Genomic DNA, 27,997 nt, shown 5'->3' with positions numbered 1-27,997 from the left:
AAAAAATAAGATAATTTATCCATACATAATTGGTCAAACAGAATATGAATATAATAATAATTATAATAATAATAATACCATAATGATGATGATGATGATGATAATGATGAAACCATGGACCATCTCCTCAGCTGTTGCAAGAAAATCGCACAGACGGACTACAAACAGAGGCACAAATCTGTGGCCCAGATGATTCACTGGAACTTATGTCACAATTACCACCTGCCAGCAGTAAAGAATTGGTGGTATCATAAACCTGCAAAGGTCCTGGAAAAGTGAACATGCAAAAATACTGTGGGACTTTCAAATCCAGACTGACAAAGTTTTGGAACACAACACGCCAAACATCACGATTGTGGAAAAGAAAAAAGTCTGGATTATTGATGTCGCCATACCAGGTGACAGTCGCATTGAGGAAAAACAGCAGGAAAAACTCAACCGCTATCAAGACCTCAAAATCGAACTGCAAAGGCTCTGGCATAAACCAGTACAGGTGGTCCAAGTTGTCATCGGCACACTGGGTGCCGTTCCAAAAGATCTCAGCCAGCATCACGATCTGTCAACTACAAAAGGCCACCTGACTTGGATCTGTGCACATCATTTGAAAATACATCACACAGTCCTAGATGCTTGGGAAGTGTTTGAATTGTGATTTTGTGATATGAAATCCAACATATAGTTTGCTGTGACATACTGTGCTTTTGTGTCAGTAAAATAATAATAAAATAATAATAATAATAATAATAATAATAATAATACACCATAGCTTTGTCTGAAAAACTAATATACAAAGTAAAGTCAGAGAGAGAAGAAATAAAAGAGAAATTGTTTTGAGATAATACAGAGAGTATATCAGCTTTATGTGCCAGAGCCATAGCAAATTTAAACTACCTTTAGATCAAGTGAGATCTAAAGGTAGCAAGGAGATTGACAGGGAAGTAGTTTGAAAATATCTGTGGTTTGAGGAGGGAGGATGGTAGATGAGATAAGGCAAGAGTTTAGATTGTGATTTCTAGCTGTTCTGTGATATTGTAAATATTGTGCTTTATGGAGTTTAATGGATCTGTGTGATGGTTTTTATTAGTTTTATCAATGTATTTTAATATGTCTTTGTTTGATTCTATTTTAATGTTTACATGTTAAGTTTTGATTCACACATTGTCATGGTTCTTAATGTTAGCTGCTTTGTGTCTCCTTTGGCAGGTAAAAAGCAGGGTATAAATACATATTGTGTGTTGTAGAAATTTAACAAAAATATTTTCAAAAAACATGAAGATGACTTTTCATAATTTTTCCATTTCTCCTCCCGTGAGTTCTCAGAGGCTGTGCATTTTGCAAAAGCTTGATAAACAGGAATAATTAAAAAGGGAATAACATTCTCTTCCTGTTGCTTCCACACAGCCATATAATCCAGAATATCAAGTCAGATAATCCACAATGTCTGCTTGGAACTGGATTACCTGTGTTCACACAGCCATATAATCCAATTAAATGTGGATTTTATAGAGCTGTATCGGAGGGGCCAGAATTGGTATTAGTTTGCAAGACCTGAACAGATGTCTTAAGGATAGGATGAGTTGTAGGTTTCCCATTCATGGGGTGACCATATATTGAAGTCAACTTGAAGGCAGCAACAACAACTGAAGTCTTATTAAACTTTATTACCCCTGTGGAAAGAGACAATAAAGAATCAGATGGCAAAATGCAACTATGCAAAGGTGTTGCGTGCTTTTCAACATGTTCTTAGAAAGGGGATTCTCTCTTTTATGCCATTGGGGAAGGCACAGGAACCTTGACCTCTTTGATACTTCTTGGAAAATGTTCTGAGGTAGGGTCCACTATCCTGGGCAGAAATAGCCGGAAAGATTGCAAGAGAGCCATGTGTCCTGCTTTTATCACTGGAATTGCTCTCAGTCAATATGGTGATTCATGATTTCACCCCATGGACCTCCTCCAGCATCAAACCAAAGCACAATATTGTAGCCAAAATATTAGGGAATTTGACAAAATCAGCCCCCGGAACCCCCTATTGTGCAGTGGGTTAAAGCGCTGAGCTGTGGGCTTGTTGACCGAAAGGTTGCAGGTTCAATTCCGGGGAGTGGTGTGAGCTTCCGCTGTCAGCCCTAGCTTCTGCCAACCTAGCAGTTCAAAAGCATGTAAATGTGAGTAGATCAATATGTACCACTCCGGTGGGAAGGTAACGGTGCTCCATACAGTCATGCCGCCCACATGACCTTGGAGGTGTCTACGGATGATGCCAGGTCTTCGTCTTAGAAATGGAGATGAGCACCACACCCCAGAGTCAGACATGACTGGATTTAATGTCAGGGGGAAACCTTATTTATTTATTTCCGTTACTTTTACCCTACCCTTCTCAACCCCCAAGGGGGGACTCAGGGCGGCTTACAAAACAAGGCACCAAATGGTGCCTATACAGTTACATATAATAAACATAGTTGAAACAAGTAAAAAGTAACCTTTACCTTTACTTAAGAAGCAAGGATCCATATCATCTAATCACTGTCTTCTTTCTCACTGTGATGAATTGTGTTGGCTCTCTATTTTTCATTATAGTAGCCAGCAATAGGAGTGCTACTGGTGTCTCATGCATGGATAAGCTTCCCTATGGATTTGGCTGCACGTTTTCATCCAATATAAAACATCCACATTCAGTTGCAAGCTTTGGAAGTGGAGCAACCCGTGCAGTGTCATTGAACCAGATGCATATTGTGTATTGCTCATCGTGTACTGCAAATTATGAATGGATGTGCTTAGGCATTCAGTTGTACATCTGCTGACTATGTTTATTTGTGCTAAGTCACTATTTAACAAAATAAGGGGTGCACAACACAATGAATTTATAAATCCACATGCACAGATTGTTTCTTTCGCAATCTATATGCAGGTCCCCCATCCTACCATATCTTATTGCACTTATAGAAATTTTGTGATTTTCTTTCTTTCCCCCTTTCTTTTGTATTTTACTGAGTTGAGAAACAAACCTTGATGCTCCATTCTTCTTATTTTTCTAATAATTCATATGTTCAATCACTTCTCTCTTTCATAAAGGCAGAAATAACTTCACACAGCTGCAGAGGGACAATTTCAGAGGGACAACATTAGGAATGTTACTTTTTGGGGTACAATATCAACAATGCAACATGTGACTGAATGGGGAGCCAGTGTGGTCTAACAATTTGAGTGTTGGGCCCCTTCTACACTGCCATATAAAATCTAGATTATCTGCAGTGTAGACTCATATAATCCAGTTCAAAGCAGATAATGTGGATTATTGGCTTTGATAATCTTGATTATAAGGCAGTGTAGAAGGGAGCTTGGACTATGACTTTGGAAACCAGGGTTTGAAATCCTACTTGGCATGGAACCCACTGATAACTTTGGCCAAGTCACACTCTCAGCTTCAGAGGAAGGCAACGCTCTTCTGAAGAATTCTTGCCAAGAAATCCCTATGATAGGGATATCTTATGGAAGCCATAAATTGGAAAAGGTTTGAAGGCACACCACCACCACAACAATAACAAGTTGAGGAATGGAATACTAACCTCTTTGTTGTTGTTCAGTCACTTCTGACTCTTTGTGACTTCATAGACCTGTCCAGGCCATAGATCCCTATCGGCTGTGGCCATCTCAAGGTCCTTCAAGGTCAAGCCAGTCACTTCAAGGATACCATCCATCCATCTTGCCCTTGGTCAGCCCCTCTTCCTTTTCACTTCAATTTTCCCCAGCATCTACACCACCCCAAAAAAGCATATCTGCACATGTGATACTTATGTGCCAATGTCCCTACTTGAATTCTGGCCAATATTTGAAAGCTGTATTCAAATTGCTGATCTGGATTTTTCCACAGTTGGTCATATGTCATGGAATGTACATTGGTTCATACAAGGGTTTCTGGGTGAACATTGCTGTTTAATTATTAAAACATCTCAGTGAAAATGCAGCTGGATCAAAGAATCGGGGTGTCTTCTTTAATTTTTCTTGAAGTTCAAAAAATATTCATTAAAGTTCTGGTGTTATATTCCCGTACAAAAATAAATCCTAACATGTTCAGTCCAGTTTGCATAGAATTGTGCTGTCTGGAAAAGATCATATTGGATCTGTGGCCCTGATTTCTTTGCTTTGTGGAATAATAGGTCAATTCATAACTTTTTGCTTTAAATCAAAGGGGTTTTTTAAAATAACAATTCTGACTTATGGTGACCCTAAGATGAACCTATTTTGAGGTTTTCTGGAACTGAGAAAACCCCAAACTTTTTCAGTATCACCAGTGGATGTTTTTTTTATGGCTGATTAAAGGATTCCAAACCTGGTCTCCAGAGTCATAGCTCAATGCTCAAAACCACACTATTGTAGTTTTAGTACAATGTGTTTTTTAGCCCTGATTTGGGATTCATTTCATATGGCTCTCAAGATATTTCTGAACTGACTCTCCCTGGCCTCTTCTACACAGCTTTGGACTGGATTATCTGAGTCTACACTGCCATGCAATCCAGTTCAAAACAGATGTGGATTTTACACAGCTGTGTAGAAGAGACCCCAGTCACCCCAGCAGACATAACTGATGGTGAAGCATGCTGAGAGCTGCAATGTACAACACCCAAAGGACTACATGATTCTCATCTCTGACTTGTTCTTCTTTCTGAGAAGTATTTCAGAGTAGAGCTTTATGTGGCATAATGTAAAATAAATCACGTGTAGTTCACATTTGGTCAGCTCAGAGAAAGAAAATATGCCACACAGATGAACAATAAAGAACAAGTAGTTTACTCTTCGTAATAGGGCTGGGCGGTTTCATTTCGTAATTTCGTAATTCGTTAAAAAATCGTTATTTCTTTGGTTACGAAGCGATAACAAACCATTCAGGAGCATCTAAAAAACGAAACGAATTTTTCAATTCGTTTCGTAATTGCTTCGTATTTGTTTCGTATTCGTTTCGAAATCGTTTCGTTATTATTTCCGCATGTCTGGGGCAAGTTTTATAGCTGTTGTTTGTTTAATCAGTGAAAAAAATATATAAATATCACACCAACAGTCAACAACAGAGGGAGAGGGAAGCTTCAGAAGTTCCCTCTGTCCCATATGGAGGTTTTTTAGCGTATTGCGCGGTCGCGTCCGCCATTAATGAATCGATTCGTTATTGTTTCGTATTTGTTTCGTATTGTTTCGTAATTTTACGAAATTTCGTAAATATTGAATTTTTTAAAAGAAAAAATTCGGAATTCTTTTAAATATCGAAACGCAAAAAAACCCAAAAAACGAATCGAGTTTAGAAACAAATTTTTCCGTGGTTGCCCAGCCCTACTTCGTAATTCAGAACAACATATTTACAGTCATGTGATCTGTTGCATTGACTCACATAATGTCCTTTTATGAGAGATCTAAAATGGTTTTTCTTTGTCCATGGGGACAAACTCTTTCCAGCAGCTCATGAAACAAGAGCACACTTCAAACTCTGTCTCACTCTGCTTCTCTCTGCTTTTCTGCAAGAACCTGCATAGCTCAAGCCTGAAAAATGTGACAGTATTCAAAAGACCCAGGCTCAACCATCTCCCTGGGCATAGCCTGACCAATCGGCCTCATGCATCTTATTTTACAGTTGACACACACATACACACATTAACTGATTTCTGACATGCTCCAACAGTTTAATATTTATTTATTTATTTATTTAACTGCAGTATTTCTATGCCACCTTTCTCAGCCCGAAGGCGACTCAAGGGGTTTACAATTGGCAGCAATTCAATGTCACAGTGGTCATAAAACACAATTTAAAACATTTAGCACACATTATAAAAACCATGTAAAAATCATTAAAAACATATAATCACCAGTGACTTCCGGTTAACTCATTTTCCAAAAGCATTGTCTAAGCCGTTCCATGTTCACTCTTTCCTGGTTCCATATTCATCTATTACACTGCGTTTCCAAAAGCTTGTTCAAAGAGACAGGTTTTTTTCTTTTTTCAGAATGTCAGGAGGGAGGGGGGCGATCAAATATCCCTAGGGAGGGAGTTCCATAGCCAAGGGGCCACCACTGAGAAGGCCCTGTCTCTCATTCCCGCCTTTTATCAGATCAGTTCTCATAACAATTATGGAAGTTAGGGTCTATCCATACTGCAAAGTAGTAGCACTTGAAACTGCTTCAACTTTCACGGCTCAATGCTATGGAGCACTGGGGTTTGTAACTTGGGGAGGGACTTGAAATTCTCTGATAGAGAACTCTAGTGCAATAGTTTAGGAGCAGACACTGCAGCCTTCTAGCAAATAATTTGAGGTTTTCCATATAACCAAAATATCAAGGCAGATAATCCACACTATCTGCTTTGAACTGGATCATCTGAGTTCACATTGCCATATAATCCAGTTCAATTAGGATTTTATAAGGCTGTGTGGAATGGACCTAAACTATAAACCCCAAGATTCCACAGGAAAGAGCCATGCATTTAAAACAGTGTGTGGCTTAGAAAATGCTCATCAAGCAGAGATTGAGAAACGCTGGCTCCTTTCTAAAGATTGTCTCAAGAATTCTTCAGTAAATCCAGAATAAACCCAGTGGCTTCTGGTTCAGAGCAAAGTTCCCCTTTTGCTAGGAAGCATTGCAAAACTGGCCCATCTGTTTGTCCTATGCAGCAGTGCAAAAAGTCATTACAATGGCATATGCTTGAGAAGTGATTTCCTTCAGTGACACAAAAAAAGGAAAGGGGAGTATCTTAAACTACACCGTTTACTGCCAAGACAAAAACAATGGTGCCCCATGATTTTGCTGTGTGAATCATACCCTAAATATGTGGGGGAAACACCTGCAGAAGATAAAATGTGTCACTCTGAGAGATTGTGCATTCAAAAAGCAATAAAAGCTCTAAACAAACCAGTTTTCTCATTAGGTATAAGGGTTTGCTATAAGGTATACCTTATACTTTATAGCATCCTTAACCATTATGTTAAGGATGGTATAGGTGAGACATAACAATACCAAACTGGGAGGGAGAGCCAATGCTCCAGAAGACCGGGGCAGACTTCAAAATGATTTTAACAGATTAGAGAGACAATTGGCAAAAACCAACAAAATGCAAGATAGTTCACTTAGGTATAATTTTTTTTACTTTTTGTCGTGTCAGGAGCAACTTGAGAAACTACAAGTTGCTTCTGGTGTGAGAGAATTGGCCATCTGCAAGGACGTTGCCCAGGGGACGCCCGGATGATTTGATGTTTTTATCATCCTTGTGGGAGGCTTCTCTCATGTCCCCGCATGAGGAGCTGGAGCTGATAGAGGGAGCTCATCCACCTCTCCCCAGATTCGAACCTGCAACCTGTCTTCAGTCCTGCTGGTACAGGGGTTTAACCCACTGCACCACCGGGGGTATAAAAATAAAATGCAGAGATACAGAACGGGGGGCACCTGGCTTGACATCAGTACGTGTGAAAAAAAGATCCTGGAGTCCTTGTGGACAACAAGTTAAACATGAGCAGCTAAAAATGTGACAGCTAAAAAAGCCAATGGGATTTTGGCCTGCATAAATAGGAGTCTAGTGTCTAGATCCAGGGAAGTCAAGCTACTCCTCTATTCTGCCTTGGACAGACCACACCTGGAATCACACTGTGTCCAAATATTGACTAGCTGAAATGTGTCTAGTGGAGAGCTACTAAAATGATCAAGGGTCTGGAGAACAAGCCCTATGAGGAGCAGCTAGAAGAGCTGGGCATGTTTAGCTTGCAGAAGAGAAGGCTGAGAGGAGACATGATTGCCATGTATAAATATGTGAGAGGAATACCATAGGGAGGAGGGAGCAAGCTTGTTTTCTGCTGCCCTGGAGACTAGGACGTGGAACAATGGCTTCAAACTACAAGAAAGGAGATTCCATCTGAACATGAGGAAGAACTTCCTAACTGTGAGAGTTGTTCAGCAGTGGAACTCTCTGCCCTGAAGTGTGGTAGAGGATCCTTCTTTGGGGACTTTTAAACAGAGGCTGGATGGCCATCTGTTGGGAGTGCTTTGAACGTGATTGTCCTGCTTCTTGGCAGAATGGGGTTGGACTGGATGGCCCACAAGGTCTCTTCCACCTCTAGGATTCTATGATACTATGATTCTATGAGTGCTTTGATTGTTCATGGTAAGAATGGAAATCTACTGGCTGACTTTCTTAGCCTCAGAGGAGGGCAATGGCAAATCCCCTCTGAACAAATCATGTCAACAAAACCCTCTCAAAGCTTCACCTTAGGCGGAGGAAATGACTTGAAGGAACACAACAGTTATTGCTACACTTCTGTGTTGGCAAAACAGCTTTTGTGAAAGTTTATAAATTCCATTGGGATCTACAACCTCAGCGTCTTTGATTTTTTTTACTGCTAGCTCATATATCTATTTAGATTCAGTCTGGAATGGGAATTATACAAACTGTGGAGCAACGTCATTGGTGTTGGATTGTTCTTCTTCCTTGCAACCATGAGACCTTAATTTGATTGTATGCCATAAAACTATAAGCTTTGCAGCTGCCCAACTTTCATGATAAGGAAGTTACAGAAGACAATGGACAATATCTGCAAGAGATAATGAGGTTAAAGAATATTTGATACTAGCTGTGCCCTGCCACGCGTTGCTGTGGCCTATAGTAAAACTTATCAAAGTTGAGGTAGATATCTGGACTATTATGAAAGAGAGGTCCCTACCTATTCCTTCCCCCTTTTCCTCCCCCTTTCTCTCCTTTCTTCCTTCTCTACCTCTTTCTTTCTTTCACTACTTGGTTTCATCCTTCTCTCTTTCCTTCATTCCCTCCCCCTTTCTTCCTTTGCCTTTCTTCCCTCCTTGTTTGCTTCCTTCTTTCACTTTTTATTTCCTTTTATTTTACCACCATCATAACAATAACAATAATGCAATACATTGCCTCTGGGACCTGACACCTCTCCCATTCCCCCTAAAAGGGTCTCATAGGAACAATAGCATAATAATACTAATAATAATAATAGAAATAACAACCTTTACCCGCCACGTGTTGCTGTGGCCAATCTTCCCTCTTTCTCTCCTTCTTTCCCTCCTTCCTTCCTTCCTTCCCTCCCATCTTTCCTTCTCCTCTTCTTTCTCTATCTCTTTCCTTCCTTCCCCCTTTTTCTTTCTTTTCTGCTGTCTCTCTTTTCTTTCCTTCCATCTTTCCTTTTCTTTCCTTTTCTTCTTCCTTCTTTCTCTAACTTTCCTTCCTTCCCCCTTTTTCTTTACCTCCCTTTCTCTTTCTTCCTTCTTTCCTTCCTTCCTGTCTTTCCTAGATTTTGACAGGGCAGGAAGGGGCGGGGTGGGGTTTGGAGGTGGCGTGAAGTAAAAGGAGGTAAGATTGGGGTGGGGGAGTGATGGAGCGTGGGGTTGCGTGTGTGTGTGCAGCGGCGGGGGGAGTGATGGAGCGTGGGGTTGCGTGTGTGCGTGCGGCGGCGGGGGGAGTGATGGAGCGTGGGGTTGCGTGTGTGCGTGCGGCGGCGGGGGGAGTGATGGAGCGTGGGGTTGCGTGTGTGCGTGCGGCGGCGGGGGGAGTGGGGTTGCGTGTGTGCGTGCGGCAGGGGGTGTGTGTGTGCGGGAAGCGGCGCGACAGGGCTTGGAGTGAGTTGTTTTTCATTTTGAGTAGATATGTTTGTACCTTGTGGGTTGTGTTATGGGCATGGGAATTTTGGTTAAGTTTCATGGGGGGGGGGGTTGAGTTTTGTTTTTTTGCCGTTTTGAGTGTGTTGTTGTGTTGTTTTTCATTTTGAGTAGATATGTTTGTACCTTGTGGTGTGGGTTATGAGCATGGGAATTTTGGTTAAGTTTCGTTGGGGGTTTTTTTTTTAGTTTTATTCTTTTGCCGTTTTGTGAGTGTGTTGTTGTGTTGTTTTTCATTTTGAGTAGATATGTTTGTACCTTGTGGGTTGTGTTATGGGCATGGGAATTTTGGTTAAGTTTCGTTGGGGGATTTTTGAGTTTTGTTGTATTGCCGTTTTGTGAGTGTGTTGTTGTGTTGTTTTTCATTTTGAGTAGATATGTTTGTACCTTGTGGGTTGTGTTATGGGCATGGGAATTTTGGTTAAGTTTCATGGGGGGGGGGTTGAGTTTTGTTTTTTTGCCGTTTTGAGTGTGTTGTTGTGTTGTTTTTCATTTTGAGTAGATATGTTTGTACCTTGTGGTGTGGGTTATGAGCATGGGAATTTTGGTTAAGTTTCGTTGGGGTTTTTTTTTTTAGTTTTATTCTTTTGCCGTTTTGTGAGTGTGTTGTTGTGTTGTTTTTCATTTTGAGTAGATATGTTTGTACCTTGTGGGTTGTGTTATGGGCATGGGAATTTTGGTTAAGTTTCGTTGGGGGATTTTTTAGTTTTGTTGTTTTGCCGTTTTGTGAGTGTGTTGTTGTGTTGTTTTTCATTTTGAGTAGATATGTTTGTACCTTGTGGGTTGTGTTATGGGCATGGGAATTTTGGTTAAGTTTCATGGGGGGGGGGTTGAGTTTTGTTTTTTTGCCGTTTTGCGTGTGTTGTTGTGTTGTTTTTCATTTTGAGTAGATATGTTTGTACCTTGTGGTGTGGGTTATGAGCATGGGAATTTTGGTTAAGTTTCGTTGGGGGTTTTTTTTTTAGTTTTATTCTTTTGCCGTTTTGTGAGTGTGTTGTTGTGTTGTTTTTCATTTTGAGTAGATATGTTTGTACCTTGTGGGTTGTGTTATGGGCATGGGAATTTTGGTTAAGTTTCGTTGGGGGATTTTTTAGTTTTGTTGTTTTGCCGTTTTGTGAGTGTGTTGTTGTGTTGTTTTTCATTTTGAGTAGATATGTTTGTACCTTGTGGGTTGTGTTATGGGCATGGGAATTTTGGTTAAGTTTCGTTGGGGGATTTTTGAGTTTTGTTGTTTTGCTGTTTTGTGAATGTGTTGTTGTGTTGTTTTTCATTTTGAGTAGATATGTTTGTACCTTGTGGGTTGTGTTATGCGCATGAGAAGTTTGGTTAAGTTTTGTTGGGGGATTTTTGAGTTTTGTTGTTTTGCCGTTTTGTGAGTGTGTTGTTGTGTTGTTTTTCATTTTGAGTAGATATGTTTGTACCTTGTGGGTTGTGTTATGGGCATGGGAATTTTGGTTAAGTTTCGTTGGGGGGTTTTTGAGTTTTGTTTCCTCGTTGGATGCCCCTAACAAATTTTTATATATAGATACCTGCCAACAGCAATGCTATGCACTCAGGATCTGCCTCCTTCTATTAGTACTTATGGAGTGCAATGGGTTAAACCCTTGTGCCAGCAGGACTGTTGAACAGGTCAGTGGTTTGAATCCAGGGAGAGTGGGTTGAGCTCCCTCTGTCAGCTCCAGCTCCCCATGCGAGGACATGAGAGAAGCCTTCCACAGGGATGATGAAACATCAAACTTCCTTGCAGATAGACAATTCTCTCACACCAGAAGCGACTTGGAGTTTCTCAAGTAACTCCTGACACGAAAAATAAAAATACTTATCAGCAGTTTGGTAATCTACAAATTCCAGGATTTTGTTGGACTGATCTATGAAAAGTGAAGTAGTATTAAGTGTAGAATCATAGAATCATAGAATCAAAGAGTTGGAAGAGATCTCATGGGCCATCCAGTCCAACCCCCTGCCAAGAAGCAGGAATATCGCATTCAAATCACCCCTGACAGATGGCCATCCAGCCTCTGTTTAAAAGCTTCCAAAGAAGGAGCCTCCACCACACTCCGGGGCAGAGAGTTCCACTGCTGAACGGCTCTTACAGTCAGGAAGTTCTTCCTAATGTTCAGGTGGAATCTCCTCTCTTGTAGTTTGTAGCCATTGTTCCGCGTCTAGTCTCCAGGGAAGCAGAAAACAAGCTTGCTCCCTCCTCCCTGTGGCTTCCTCTCACATATTTATACATGGCTATCATATCCCCTCTCAGCCGTCTCTTCTTCAGGCTAAACATGCCCAGCTCCTTAAGCCGCTCCTCATAGGGTTTGTTCTCTAGACCTTTTATCATTTTAGTCGCTCTCCTCTGGACACATTCCAGCTTGTCAATATCTCTCTTGAATTGTGGTGCCCAGAATTGGACACAATATTCCAAGTGTGGTCTAAGCAAAACAGACTAGAGGGGTAGCATTACTTCCCTAGATCTAGACACTATGCTCCTATTGATGCAGGCCAAAATCCCATTGGCTTTTTTTGCCGCCACATCACATTGTTGGCTCATGTTTAACTTGAGCCATGTTTAACTTGTTGTCCATGAGGACTCCAAGATCTTTTTCACACGTACTGCTCTAGAGCCAGGCATCCCCCATTCTGTATCTTTGCATTTCTTTTTTCCTGCCAAAGTGGAGTATCTTGCATTTGTCACTGTTGAACTTCATCCCTCCCAATTTGGTGTCATCTGCAAACTTGATGATCATGCCTTCTAACCCTTCATCTAAGTCATTAATAAAGATGTTGAACAGGACCGGGCCCAGGACGGAGCCCTGCGGCACTCCACTCGTCACTTCTTTCCAAGATAAAGAGGAAGCATTGGTGAGCACCCTCTGGGTTCGTCCATTTAACCAATTACAGATCCACCTCACCGTAGTTTTGCCTAGCCCACATTGGACTAGTTTCCTTGCCAGAAAATACGGCTCTAGAAGGTATAAAAGTGCTATCCAGGAATCATTTTTAATTTGGCAGCATTCTTGATGCTGAATGCAAAGGACTTGCCAGTTTTTAGGCTACAATGTAAACAAGGCTTTACATTCTTAGATTAGCTGAGCTGACAACGTATTGATTTTGGCAAAGGAACTGACAATATTTTAGCAAAACAAACTTATTCAATTACACAGTACATTATAGATAACAGATCAGTTTACATGTAACTGGAAGCAATAAGTATTCTCTCCCCGAGAGAGAATAACATGGCAGTCGTGTTTAAATATTTGAAAGGATGTCACATTGAAGATGGAGCAAACTTGTTTTCTGCTGCTCTGGAGACAGGACACATTAGAACAATGGATTTGAATTGCAAGAATAGAGATTCCACCTAAATATTAAGAAGAACTTCTTGATAGTAAGAGCTATTTGACAGTGGAATCTGCTGCTGTCTGCAAGTGTGGTGGAGTGAGTCTCCTTCTCTTGGGGTTTTTCAACAGAGGCTGGTTGACCTTCCGTCAAAAGTGCCTTGATTGTATTTTTCTGTATTTAGAGAGTTGGACTGGGTGGCCCTTGTAGTCTCTTCCAACTTTGTGATTCTATTCATAGGAAATCTGCTACAAAACATTTCTATTCATAGGAAATCTGCTACAAAAACTGCATTTTTCTCAGTTCTTGTGGGTTTTTTCGGGCTATATGGCCATGTTCTAGAGGCATTTCTCCTGACGTTTCGCCTGCATCTATGGCAGGCATCCTCAGAGGGTGAGGTCTGGAGCTGGGAAAAAGGGGGTTTATATATCTGTGGAAAGACCAGGGTGAGACAAAAGGCTACTGTAAGATGGGCTAGGTGTGAATCTTTTCAATTGACCACCTTGATTAGCATACAATGGGCTGACTGTGCCTGGAGCAAACTCTTAATGGAAGGTGATTAGATGTCCCTGCCTGTTTTTCTCTCTGTTGTTTTAATTTTAGAATTTTTTAAAACTGGTAGCCAAATTTTGTTCATTTTCATGGTTTCTTCCTTTCTGTTGAAATTGTAGCATTTTTGTTGAATTCCAGGACCAGAGAAGCAGATATCGAAAACAGAAGAATGGCCTGCCTCAGGGGAGCGTGCTCGCTCCATCAATGTTTAACATTTACACAATTGATCAGATACTGCCAGAAGGGGCAGAGAGTTTCATCTATGCTGATGATTGTGCCATCACCGCCCAACAGGGAGCTTTGAAATGGTTGAACAGAAGCTCTCCAAAGTTTTAGGTGCTCTTACTGCCTATTACGGGAAAATTAGATAATTCCTAATCCAGGAATCCTACTGGAGTATTGCAGCACACCAACATACCTGGGAGTATGCACCATGAGAAGCAGGCCATGCTCTGGCCTACAAGAAGCATTCCTTGAATATCAAGCAAGAAACAATATCATAGAAAAGTTGACGGGCACAACCTTGGGATCACAACCAGATACAGTGAAGACATTTGCCCTTGCGCTTTGCTACTTTGTTGCTGAGTACACACACCCAGTGTGGAACACATCTCATGAAACATGTTGCATTATCACAGGATGCCTACACTCTACACCACTGGAGAAATTATACATCCACCAGGAAGTAACAGCCAATAATAAAAGGGCCAAGACATTCCACACATATATATAAACCTCACTTGCCTAGTTTCCAACAGACCTCACAATCTCTGAGGATGCCTGCTGGATGTAGACAAAATGTCAGGAGAGAATAATTCTGCAACATTGCCATATAGCCCGGAAAACTCACAGCAACCCAGTGATTCTGGTCATGAAAGCCTTTGATAAGCCATTACCCAAAATGCTTTTGATGGATCATGATGTACTGGCACACATGGAACAAACAGCAGAAAATACTTGTTGCTCCGTTGCTTATACACAGCATGTTTCATTTAAAAATTAACTGCTCTAAGGCAAAGGTCAAGCTGCATGTGGCAATTTGTGTGTACTCTGGATCCGTTAAAAAGCACGAGTTGAGCTGGTCCAGATCAGGTAGTGGTTCATCTCCTGTATCTTGCAGGCCGGTTGCATAAACCAGGCTGCCTTAAACTTGCTCTTTCCTGTCTCAAGGGGATTTCTTGAGCATAGAAGGCATCTTGCATCATAGCAAGCAGAGCTGTTTGGGAAGTTTTCCTCCTCCTTTTGCATACAACTTTTCAGCAAAACAAACCTATTTTCATTTGTGGCACAGTTTGAAAAGAAGTGTTGACAACTGACATCACTGTCAGCCTCCCTCTTGTTATGAAATGCAGTGTATGGGAGAGCTCCATTTCTTTGGATAACAATTACCCAAATCCCCCTGTCAGGGAATTCTGGGAAGTGCTGTCCTGTTGTGACTTCTGATGAAATAAACAAAAAAGTGTTTCTGAAACTGGAGGATGGACTCATCAAGTACCATTAGCTTAGGATTCCAAATTATGGTGAACCTAAAGCAGTGGTACCCTACCTGTGGTCAATGTGCCACCAGTGATTTGCAAGAACAAAAATATGGTCCGCGGCCTCACCATTACAAGACTGTTGCCTCAAAACCACACAGCAATGAGAGCAACGGATCTCACAAAACCCTCTTAGAGTGCCAAGGCAACGGGGATGTCAGTAGGGAGAGGCTGACAAAAGATTACTACCATATCAGCTCTAGATTATTAAATCCCCCTCGATGGACTGTCACCTTGTCGTGGTGAGGGGGCTTGCGTGTTCCGATGAACCTGTAGGCACAACAACTGGAGTCGTGCACTCCCAGGAGTGGCTGCGGGGGAGGTTCCAGACCAAGCACAGTCTGAAGACCCAAAGACCTCAACGGCGGAGCAGACGGAGGATAACATGGTACATGTTACAACGGCTGCGAAGGCGGAAGAAGGCTGCAACAGACTGAGAAGCCACGGTCATTGTGTTAAACTACATCACCAGTGGAACCTCACTCTGTGAAGTCTGTGTGTTGATCAGTTGTGCACTGACCTCCACACATTAAAAAAATCCACGCACAGGCGTCTTCCAAAGAAAATAAAAACCAACCAACCAAAGTCCCATGGCGATCAGCGAGTGGCGACGGGGGCAGGACTGTGAAATCTGGAAGCCCCTAGTCACAGACTGGCACATGGGCGGTGGGTACGGACTCAGTCGTTCTACCTCAAGGTCCGAGGCAGTTGAGTAGTTCGGCAGCTGTATCCGCGACTGAGCAGCCCTATTGAGGACCCACTCTGCTCACCCCACATGGGGAGGGGGCTAGAAAAGGTGCCCCAAACATAGTCTGCCTCACTCATCCCTGACTGGACTGCCGCGTCCAGTGGGGTCACCACCCTGTGGCCAAAAAAGAAAAATGAACTTCGGTACGTGGAACGTACGGACTCTGATGGACAACAGTGGCAGTGAACGCCCCGAACGCAGAACTGCCATCATTGCAAGGGAGCTGGGACGCTTCAACATCGACATAGCAGCCCTTCAGGAGACCCGGAGAGCAGGAGAGGGACAGCTGAAGGAAGAAAAAGGAGGCTACACCTTCTTCTGGAAGGGACTGCCCGAAAAAGACCAAAGAATGCACGGAGTTGGCTTCGCCATCAGAAATGATCTGGTGAAACATCTGTCCGAAGCACCCACTGGCATCAACGAACGACTCTCAACCCTCCGAATCGATCTTGCCAAAAACCAACGGGCAACCATCATAAGTGCCTATGCACCAACACTAGATGCTGACGAAGACATCAAGGAGAAATTCTACTGTCAGCTGGACACCGTCCTATCGGGGATACCTAAGGAGGACAAAATCATCCTCCTGGGGGACTTCAATGCAAGAGTCGGGCGAGACTTCGACCTGTGGCCAGGGACCATAGGAAAAGACGGGGTTGGAAACAGCAACTCAAATGGCATCCTGCTTCTCACCAAATGTGCGGAGCACAACCTGGTCATCACCAACACGCTCTTCCGCCAGAAAAACAAGTTCAAGACATCATGGAAGCACCCCCGGTCAAAGCATTGGCACCTCTTAGACTATGTAATCACACGCGCCAGAGACCGCCGTGACGTGCTCCTCACAAGAGCCATGATAGGTGCTGACGACTGCTGGACTGACCACAGGCTAATTCGATCCTCGATGGCTATCAAGATCGCCCCCAAGCGCAGACTCCAAGGAAGGAAGACAAGGCGCAAAATGAACACCCAAGCCCTTCAGGAGCCCTCCAGACGAGCCCATCTCCAAACAGCACTCAAGGACCATCTACCCATAGAACACCCCGAAAATGTTGAGGAACATTGGAACAAACTGAAGACCTCCATCATCCAAGCCTGCGAAGAAACTATTGGATACCAAGCCAAGAAACATCAAGACTGGTTTGATGAAAATGACATCGAGATCCAACAGCTAATTGACAAGAAAAGGAAAGCCTTCCAAGCATGGCAGAGAGACATCAACTGTGCTGCTAAGAAAAAGACCTATGCTAGTGCAAAAGCTGAGGTCCAAAGAAGGACAAGAGAACTCAAGAACATCTGGTGGACAAAGAAGGCCGAAGAAATCCAACACCTGGCAGATACCCATAATGCTCAGGGATTCTTCAAAGCCACAAAGGTAATCTATGGACCAAGAAACCATGGCATACAGCCTCTACGCTCATCAGATGGAACCAAACTCCTGAAGGACCAAAACTCAATTGCACTACGTTGGAAAGAACACTACCAAAGCCTCCTGAACCGCAGCTCCAATGTGGCCGAAGAGGTCCTCTCACAAATCCCACAACAACAAACCAGGGACGAGCTTGCAGCACTGCCTAGTTTGGAAGAAGTTAGCAATGCCATCAGCCAACAGAAGAATAACAAAGCCAGTGGACCAGATGGGATCCCTGCTGAAATCTTTAAAGAGGGAGGATCTGAGCTAACACACCAACTCCACCAGCTCATAGAAAAAGTGTGGGTGACCGAGAAAATCCCAGCAGATTTCAAGGACGCCACCATCATCACCCTCCTCAAAAAAGGGGAAAGAACAGACTGCGGAAACTATCGAGGTATCTCCCTTCTAACCTCCGCTGGGAAAATCCTCGCAAGAATCCTTGCAAACCGCCTCCTGCCCCTCTCAGAAGATACCCTCCCAGAATCCCAGAACGGCTTCCGCCCCTCCAGAGGAACCGTGGACATGATCTTCACTGCACGACAACTCCAAGAAAAATGCAGGGAACAAAACCAACCCCTGTACATGGCATTCATCGACCTTGCAAAGGCATTTGACACAGTGAATCGCAGCGCTCTCTGGACCATCCTCCACAAAATCGGGTGCCCTAACAAATTTGTGAACATCCTGCGGCTCCTCCATGATGACATGATGGCAACAGTTTTGGACAGCAGTGGCTCCCAAAGTGACCCATTTAAGGTGGAATCCGGTGTCAAACAGGGATGTGTTATCGCCCCAACTCTATTCTCCATCTTCATCGCTATGATACTTCACCTTGTTGATGGGAAGCTTCCCACCGGAGTGGAAATAATCTATCGGACAGATGGCAAGCTATTCAACCTCAGCAGACTGAAAGCCAAAACCAAGGTTACAACAACATCTGTTATAGAACTCCAGTATGCTGATGACAATGTCGTCTGTGCGCATTCAGAAGAAGATCTACAAGCCACTCTAAACACCTTCGCAGAAGCATACGAGAAGCTCGGCCTGTCACTGAACATTGAGAAAACCAAGGTGCTGTTCCAGCAGTCGCCAGCCAATCCCTCCCCAATGCCAGTAATACAGCTTAATGGCGTAACATTAGAAAATGTGGACCATTTCCGCTACCTTGGCAGCCACCTCTCCACCAAAGTCAACATCGACGCCGAAATACAACACCGCCTGAGCTCTGCAAGTGCAGCATTTTCCAGAATGAAGCAGAGAGTGTTTGAGGACCGGGACATCCGTAGGGAGACCAAGGTGCTTGTCTATAAAGCCATTGTCCTCCCAACCCTGCTATATGCCTGTGAGACGTGGACAGTCTACAGACGTCATATGCAACTCCTGGAACGATTCCATCAGCGCTGCCTCCGGAAAATCCTGCAAATCTCCTGGGAAGACAAGCGGACAAACGTCAGTGTGCTGGAAGAAGCAAAGACCACCAGCATTGAAGCAATGGTCCTCCAACATCAACTCCGCTGGGCCGGCCACGTTGTCCGGATGCCTGACCACCGTCTCCCAAAGCAGTTGCTCTACTCCGAACTTAAGAACGGAAAACGGAACGTTGGTGGACAGGAAAAGAGATTTAAAGATGGGCTGAAAGCCAACCTTAAAAACTCTGGCATAGACACTGAGAACTGGGAAGCCCTGGCCCTTGAGCGCTCCAGCTGGAGGACAGCTGTGACCAGCAGTGCTGCAGAATTCGAGGAGGCACGAGTGGAGGGTGAAAGAGAGAAACGTGCCAGGAGGAAGGCGCGTCAAGCCAACCCCGACCGGGAACGCCTTCCACCTGGAAACCAATGCCCTCACTGCGGAAGAAGATGCAGAGCAAGAATAGGGCTCCACAGCCACATACGGACCCACAGGGAAATCCATAATGGAAGACCATCTTACTCGTCCAACGAGGGATCGCCTAAGTAAGTAAGTAAGTAAGTAAGTAAAGATTATTAAATATGTTTTCTGTGGGTGAGTAGATGGCGACTACTGGATGGCATAGGTTCTGTATCAAAAAGTATAGTTGATGTGGTCTATCCAATGCAATTTTCTGAATCGGCACCCCAAAATAATCAAACCAAATTTAAAGTTGACCAAAAACTGATTTGTAACCCTTTTGGTACTGATGCTGGAGAGTGGTCCCTGGCCGAAGTGATCCCAGTCACCCCTTCTAAAATTGTCTTTCCATATCCATTGGTTCTGCATCCATAGACTCAACCAATCATGGCTCAAAAATTTGCAAAATTAGCCAAACACCAAGTACTATGCTGATGTCTAGGCAAATACTACTGTTTCCCGTTACCATTTCAAAGATCCTCGGGCTTTCTCCAGCACTTGTAAGGGATGCTAATTTATTACACTATTCTATATTGTAGGTTATGGTGTCCTTACTTGTTTAGGCGATCCCTCGTTGTCTGAGTAGGATTGTCTTCCAAGATCGATGTACTGGTGGAGGGTATGTAGGTGACTGTGGAGCCCTATTCTTGACCTGCACGTTCCCCCACAGTGAGGGCATCAGTTTCCAGGTGGAAGGCGGTCCTGGTTGGAGTTGGCTTGATGTGCCTTCCGTTTCTCTCTTTTGCCCTCCATTCGTGCCTCTTCAAATTCTACAGCACTGCTGGTCACAGCTGACCTCCAGCTGGAGTGCTTAATGGCCAGGACTTCCCAGTTCTCGGTGTCTATGCCAGAGTTTTTAAGGTTGGCTTTGAGCCTATATTTAAATCTCTTTTCCTTTTCTCCAACATTCCGTATTTCCATTCTTGAGTTTGGAGCAGAGCAACAGCTTTGGGATACGGTGGTTGGGCATTTGGACAACGTGGCCGGTCCAAGTATGGGCAAACTTCGGACCTTGAGATGACTTGGACTTCAACACCTACAATTCCCAACAGCTGATAAGTTAGCTGTTAGGAATTGTGTGAGTTGATGTCCAAAGCACCTGGAGGGTCCAAGTTTGCCCATGCCTTGTGTACTATGATGTAGTGGTTAGCCTACATCTCTTGAGACTAGGGTTTGATCTCCTACTTGGCCATGGAAACCCACTGGATAACCCTCAGGAAGTCACACATGCTCAGTTACAAAAAGTCACTTCTCAAGTCACTTCTGACACGAAAAAAACTCAAAAAAGCCACAATAGAGTTGCCATAAGTTGGAAATGAAGGCATGCAACAAGAACTAAAACAGTTATTAATCAGCTTCACATTATGTCACACATTCAATCTGCACAGCAGGATTGTTACAAGGACTAAAGGAGATGCCTGGGAGGTAGCGTGGGAAGGCAATATGGATAAAAACTAAATCAACAGGAAAAAAACTAATAATTTTTGCTTCCTCTCTGGTTTCCTTTCTGAAAGTTCTTTGGCATCTACTCTCTATTTTACCTTTTTGAGTAAAGAAATCCCAACTGTGTGCTCATTTGCATGCCCTTTTGAAGACGGTAACAGCAGGCAGTGACTCATTGACTTTTCCTGGAGTCAACTGATGTACAGAGTTCAATCTCTCAGACTCATACTTCATTAGCCAAACTTTCTGACGCAAAGGTGTTATTTACGCAAGATTACGACTCATTTGGAAAGAGGGCAAAAGGTTAGCTGGCCCTCAGACAGGATATGTGGCAAGGAAATAATGCAGAGGGAAAGTGCCCAGCTTCTTATCTTATGCTTGTAACTGGAAGGCTGCTGGTGTAAATTTTTTGCTTGAGGTCAAATATCACATTGATTATACTTTTCTGTGTATTTAGTTCAATTACAGCGATAAGGAGCTATAATTAGACCCATATTGTGAATATCTGCTTGTTGCTCTTCTCTGCTTATATCCTTGGTTGCATGTATACTGTAGATTGTAGAATAAATGCAGTTTGACACCACTGAACTGCCATTGCTCAATGCTATCAAATCCTGGGAGTAGTAGTTTAGTGATACACCAGTTCTCTGTGGTGCATCACCAAACTAAAGACCTTGGAAAACCCCAACTTCCAGGATCCCATAGCACTGAGCTATGGCGGTTCAGATGGCATCTAATGGCATTAATTCTTTGGTGCAGATGCACTCCTGGCATCCTGTTAATGCAAAAATTATTTCCAAATGGCACCAGGCTGTGAGCGGCTGCTAAGGCCAATTGCTCCAACTCTTGGACATGCAAGAATACACGACCAAAGGCTTCTCTACACTGACAAAATAAATTCAGTTTGGTGCCACATTTTCCCAGTTTGTATTTTTTTTCAAATTATTTTTATTGAGAATAAATTGTCTCTGATAGATTGGAGCATGAAAGAAGTTTGTAAAATCACGATAGGTTTACAACAAAAGTGTGAGAACAATATGTGAAAGAAAAGTAGGAAAGGGAGGAGATGAGGGTTGAGGAGCGAGAGAGAGAAAAGAAAAAAAGAAAAAAAAACTGAATTCTATCTATCTATCTATCTATCTATCTATCTATCTATCTATCTATCTATCTATCTTATCTATCTTCCAGGTTGCTTTAGGTTGTGTTTACAACTCTTTTTGTTGGGTTCTCAGTCAGACTGCCATCTGCCAGAAAGCAGATTCCATCTGAACATGAGGAAGAACTTCCTGACTGTGAGAGCTGTTCAGCAGTGGAACTCTCTGCCCCGGAGTGTGGTGGAGGCTCCTTCTTTGGACGCTTTTAAACAGAGACTGTCAGGGGTGCTTTGAATGCAATATTCCTGCTTCTTGAACTGGATGGCCCATAAGGTCTCTTCCAACTCTATGATTCTATGATTTCTTTCTAAACTTTAGCCTTTAAAACCTTTTTTATGCTTCCTGAATATAGACTTCTACATTGTCTTCTCTAATAAAATCAATAAATTTTTCCCAGTTTGTTTTTTGTCTTTGTATATTATTGTCTGTTAATTTTTGCATAAGCAGAACCATATTCATTATTTCTCAAACTTTCAATAGCCAGTTTTCAATTGTTGGTATTTCTTTGGTTTTCTATAGTTGTGCCAACTTGATCCTCACTGCTGTTATTAGATAACTAAAAATTCTATTTCTGTTCTTTTCCATTTCAAAGTCCATTAATCCTAATAAGAAATATTCTGGTTTAAACTCAAAATTTATCTGCAAAATTAATTCTATCGTTTTGTGTATCAATTGCCAGAAGGATTTGATTTTCTTGCACTTCCACCATAGGTGTATAAAGGAACCTTTATACACCATTCCAGTCAGTATTGACCCTGAAGTGATCCTGTAAATACCACACTCATCACACAAACCTTGGTTAGATTGCTATAACCAGCACAAATTTTCCCCTTCTGAATTCATCTAATGTTTAGGGATCGGTCCTCACTTCGAGTCCTTTGCATTGCTTTTGGCCACATGGCTATGGAAACTCCATCCCACCTCCCCACCCCACCTCCTATCTTGCATACAAATACATGTATTGTCTGCTAGATTGAAGTGTGCTAATATTGAGTTATATAACACAACTTAACTTCATTTGTTTGTATTGTGTGAATGTACACTTATTATGTCATTTTTGCTTCCTCAAGAACCACAGCTTTGGAATTCGGTGTGTCAAGCGTCCAGAAGGCCAGATGAGACGCAGACAGGGTGAAGGAAAAATCAGAGGCTTTATTCTTGACGGCCAAAGAGGATGTCAACAGAGACAGTGCTCCAAATAACTAACATATCAAAATTATGAACATACAGTTTTATTTATTGCACTGACAGCTATTCAAGACTGCCATGCTGACTTCTGATTGATCCAAAATGTGGCCAAGTAGGATCCGTTCTTTAGTTGGTCTGGCCCTCTGTCCAACATCATTACTGATGGTCTTTGGTCATGGTGGGAAATTTAATAAACTGCCAGTGAATTATTTTGAAGATTTGGTCTCTTTACCGATCTGCCCAGGAGAGGGGTGTAAGTGGAAAGGTATGTGGTGAGGCAAAAGATAATGGGTTGAGATGGCTTTTGATATCACAGCTCTGGTTAATATAATGTGTGCCAGTCTGGTAAACCAAAGGGTGCTCAGGGTGTTGGCCATTTCAATGGACACCCTAAGGAAGGATCTGATTTGGTGACAGAGATGAGGGAACATTCCCATGAATAAATCAGATCATATCAGGATAAAACAGGGGAAAACTACAGGCTCTTGGGTAAGCCCATTGTGTGTTCCAGGTGTCTTCCTGGGACATTGTGAGAAGATTATGGAAACTAAGGTGTCACCATCACCTGAGGTCTGAGGTGTGTAAGGTGTGTGCGCACTGTGCACCATTCCAGGAGATGTAATGAAAATAACTCAGAAACTAGGACTGAAGTCCAAGTGGGCTCCCTAATTTATCCCAATGGAGCTTATAATTTTGGGGTTCGGTTTTTGACAACACATTGACCATATAATGTAGTTTCAAACTGCATTATATGGCAGTGTAGATGTGCCTTTGCCACACAGCTAAAGTTCTGATTTTCTGTAAAACCATAGAGTTAAATGTAAGATTTATTTTAATGGATTAAATCCTAAAGAAATGCATAAGATTGCATAAGAAATTGTCATGGATATTATGTGTCATGATCAATGTGTCTACAAGATGAGTATGATTTTTCTAGTCTGTGTAGAAAAGCCCTAAATAATCAATATCCTTCAGGTATTTAAAGCTGGCTGTCATGTCGTCTTTTTGTGCTAATGGAAATTAATTTTGTTAGTTTTGGTCCAGTTCTCCCATCTGTTGAGGTCAAATTGAGCTCTGATCCTGTCCTCTGGACCATTGCTTCTTAAACTGTGGGTTCTGACCTCAAAATGGGTCCCTTTGGCTAAATTTGGGGTTTTTTAAAATCATGTCAGAAGTGACTTGAGAAACTACAAGTTGCTTCTGGTGTGAGAGAATTGGCCGTTGCCCAGGGTGGGAGGCTTTTTTCATGTCCACTGCATGGGAAGCTGGAGCTGACAGATGGGAGCTCATCCCATCTTGCACATTCAAACCTCAGACTTTCAGGTCAGCAGTTCATCCAGCACAAGAGTTTAACCTATTGCACCACTGCAATGGGTTAATTTAGTAATAGTGTAAGTTTTCTGAATGTCATCCATTTTCACAAATCTGTTAGGAAGAATGGACAGTGTTTATTTATTTATTTATTTATTTATCGACACAATTTAATGCATATATACATTGATAAAAAGCAGAAAAATGTTTACAGTGGACTCTGCAGAAAATGCTTCAGTTGTACTCTACGAAAAGGAAAATCAGCCTATTAGCAAGCATTGCAAATGTTGATTTATTATTGGTAAGTGTTTGCTGTTTATACTTATATATATCTATATACATGGGGTCACGTAAAAATTTATGGGGCAGAAAAGGGTCTCGAGTGGAAAAAGTTTAAGAATCTAAATCTTAAGGTGAACCCTAACTGCAAAATTGTTCTCGTTGTGTGCCTTCAAGTCATTTCTGACTTGAGGTGACTGTAAGGTGAAACTATCACAGGGGTTTTTTGTGATTGAGAGTGCATGACTTAAGATCAACTTGTGGGTTTTCATGGCTAAATGGGAAATCTAATCTTGGTCTGCAGAATCACAGTCCAGATACTCAAACCACTACGCCACATTGGCTCTCTCTTTTAAAAATAAGGCTGACATTGGCTCTAGTGGCTTCTACTAGTTGGGAGCTGGAACCCAAAGCTAACCATCTCTCAAGCAAATATTTTAATAAGGCATGCAATTAGTAAGAAATATGCATCAAATGATCCATTGCTGTTTAGAGCTTTCAAGGTAGTTGGCACCATTCTTAAACACTGGTAACCATTGGAGTTGATAAAGAATCATTTAGCATCCCTACCTGCAAGAAACTGTGAAATCTCCAACTATGTCCAGTTTTATATGTTACTCTATTATATTGTGTGCCTCCAAATTTCCCCAAGTGATGACAAGATATTACAGTTACTGCACCATCAAGTTGGCTTTGGACATTGACTCATAATGGTTGCTTTATTTACAAACAAAAAGAACCAGCCTTTAACTTAGAGACACAGCTTGTGTTTTGTGTGAAATGTTCCATGTTCAATTCATGGCAACTGAAGAAGGAAGATGGAAAGGATCCTGCAGAGATGAACTAATTATAGGTAGCTGGACCAATGGTCTGACACCCTATAGAGCAGCGTTTCTCAACCTGGGGGTCGGGACTCCTGGGGGGGGGGGTCACGAGGGGGTTTCAGAGGGATCACCAAAGACCATCAGAAAACACAGCATTTTCTGTTGGTCATGGAGGTTCTTTGTGGTAAGTTTGGCCCAATTTTATCGTTGGTGGGATTCAGAATGCTCTTTGATTGTAGATGAACTATAAATCCTGGCAACTACAATTTCAAAATGTCAAGGTCTTTCCCCCCAAAACTCCACCAGTGTTCATATTTGGGTATATTGAGTATTTGTGCCAAGTTTGATCCAGGTCTATTCTTATTTGCATCCATAGTGCTCTCTGAATGTAGATGAACTACAACTCCAAAACTCAAGGTCAATGCCCACCAAACCCTTCCACTATTTTCTGTTGGTCATGAGAGTTCTGTGTGCCAAGTTTTGTTCAATTCTATCATTAGTGGAGGTCAAAGTACTCTTTGATTGTACGCAGACTATATATTCCAGCAACTACAACTCCCAAATGACAAAATCAATCCCCACTCCTAACCCCAACAGTATTCAAATTTGGGCATATTGGGTATTTATGCCAAATTTGGTCCAGTGAATGAAAATACATCCTGCATATCAGGTATTTACATTATGATTCATAACAGTAGCAAAATTACAGTTATGAAGTAGCAATGAAAATAGTGTTATGGTTGGGGGTCACCACAACATGAGGAACTTTATTAAGGGGTCGTGGCATTAGGAAGGTTGAGAACCACTGCTATAAAGCAACCTCTTGCCTTCCTAAGACAATGAAGGGCCAAGGGCTTAAGTTTTGCCTGGATTTAATTAATTTTACAGTGTAGGTGCACCCATAGTAGTTATACAGATGCAAGAACGTGTTTTTTTTTCTTCCTTTTCTTTGTTTCTCATTGAAAACTACACTGATTTTATAATGTAAGGCTAGGTTTAACATTTTACATATGTAAATTCTACATCGAGGAAGATGCAGGTCTTTACGTCAGTATTAATGAAGATGGAAGGAGGCTGCAGTTTTAGCTGGCTAGATTTTCCAAGATGTTCTTATGCTTTCTTGCCCTCAGGAATTGTTGTTGGAAATGTTAGCCTGATGACTGGTGTGGTTATATTTTCATATCACGTCAATGAAGAAAAACAAATATCTGTGGTCCAGCGCTTATGATGCAGATGAACTTTTTCTGTGGCTGCCAAGCTCATGAATAAATTCAGATCTAATTCAAAGGCACCATGCCACAGGCTGTGATGGTGTTGTGTCATATGAATTTCAGGGAAAATGTGACAGTGTCAGTAGATGGATTTTGGTTCAGAAGTCTCAAATATGCTTTAAATAAGACAGGCGGCAATTGCTTGGAGGCATCATTTCTGTCTATTTGGTCCTTACAATAGACTCCAAAAACATCCGAGAGTTCAGATAAAGCAAGCAAGCAAGCAAACAAACCTATATCCACATATATATCCCAATAGTTCAGTGGATGAGCCTGCATTCCTATACTAAGCAACATAGCTTGGAGAAAGCCCACTTCAAATCAATATGGCTTACTTCTGAATAGTTTTTTTTTCTTTTTCATGTCAGGAGCAACTTGAAAAATTGCAAGTTGCTTCTGGTGTGAGAGAATTGACCATCTGCAGGGACATTGCCTAGGGGACGCCCAGATGTTTTAATGTTTTACTATCCTGTGAGAGGCTTCTCTCATGTCCCTGCATTTCTGAATAGGTGATGTCAGGGTTCACCTAAAAAGACAGACCTCTTATCCATACTACAGAATTACAGCAGTTTGACATCACTTTAATTGCCAATGCTTCCTCCGATGGAATCCAGGGATTTGCAGGTTGTGGTACCACCAAATATCACACAAAACTCTGAGAATTCTTATAGTGTTGATCCATGGCAATTAATGTAGTTTCAAATTGCTATAACCCATCAGCGTAGATACTAAATCTCATCTCTGCCATGAGAACATCAGGTGAATCTAAGTACCTTAGCTTCCCATTTGCTCCATGGGATTCAACATAAAGAGTGAATTAATAGGTCTCTTTGAAGGTGCTTAACAAAACAATATATGTAAAAGATATTGGGATGTTGCAAAGTACTTTACAAATGCTTATTATTTTACCGTAATTGCATTTCTGTAGGTAACTGGCAACAGTCTCAACAACAGAAATAATTTGTTATTGTGTCTGCATGTGTTTGCTGTCTTCCACCTGATTTTTATCTAAATGCATCCTTTTTTCTTCTTTAAAGCTCTTTTTTTTTCTATTTCAGGCATGCAAAGGTCAATGAGGTTCAGAATAATCCCATAAGATTATGGGTATGGAAAGCAATGATCTCCAAAAGTAAAGGCTGCTTTTTTTTAAAACTGTATTGTGTGCTGTTTTGCATCATCAAATAGGCATCTGCTTATAGTAGCCCTATGAAAGAAAGACTTTCTAGGGCAGGTCTACACCAAGTGTTCTGTCACACGCTGGGCTTGAAACGAATTGCTTTTAAAACAGGACGTGCAACTTTAGCCCAGCGGGAAGCCAGGGGGCCTGAAGAGAAATTCGTAAGGATTTTCACCATAAGCAGTCTTTAGAGGACTTGTGAAATATAACAAAGTCTTTTATTGGTGAACAATCAACAGAAACTTATTTTATCTTAAAAAGTT

The sequence above is a fragment of the Anolis sagrei genome, chromosome 1, assembly GCF_037176765.1.
Source record: "Anolis sagrei isolate rAnoSag1 chromosome 1, rAnoSag1.mat, whole genome shotgun sequence".
NCBI classification, from domain to species: Eukaryota; Metazoa; Chordata; class Lepidosauria; order Squamata; family Dactyloidae; genus Anolis; species Anolis sagrei.
This window is presented reverse-complemented; position numbering follows the sequence as displayed.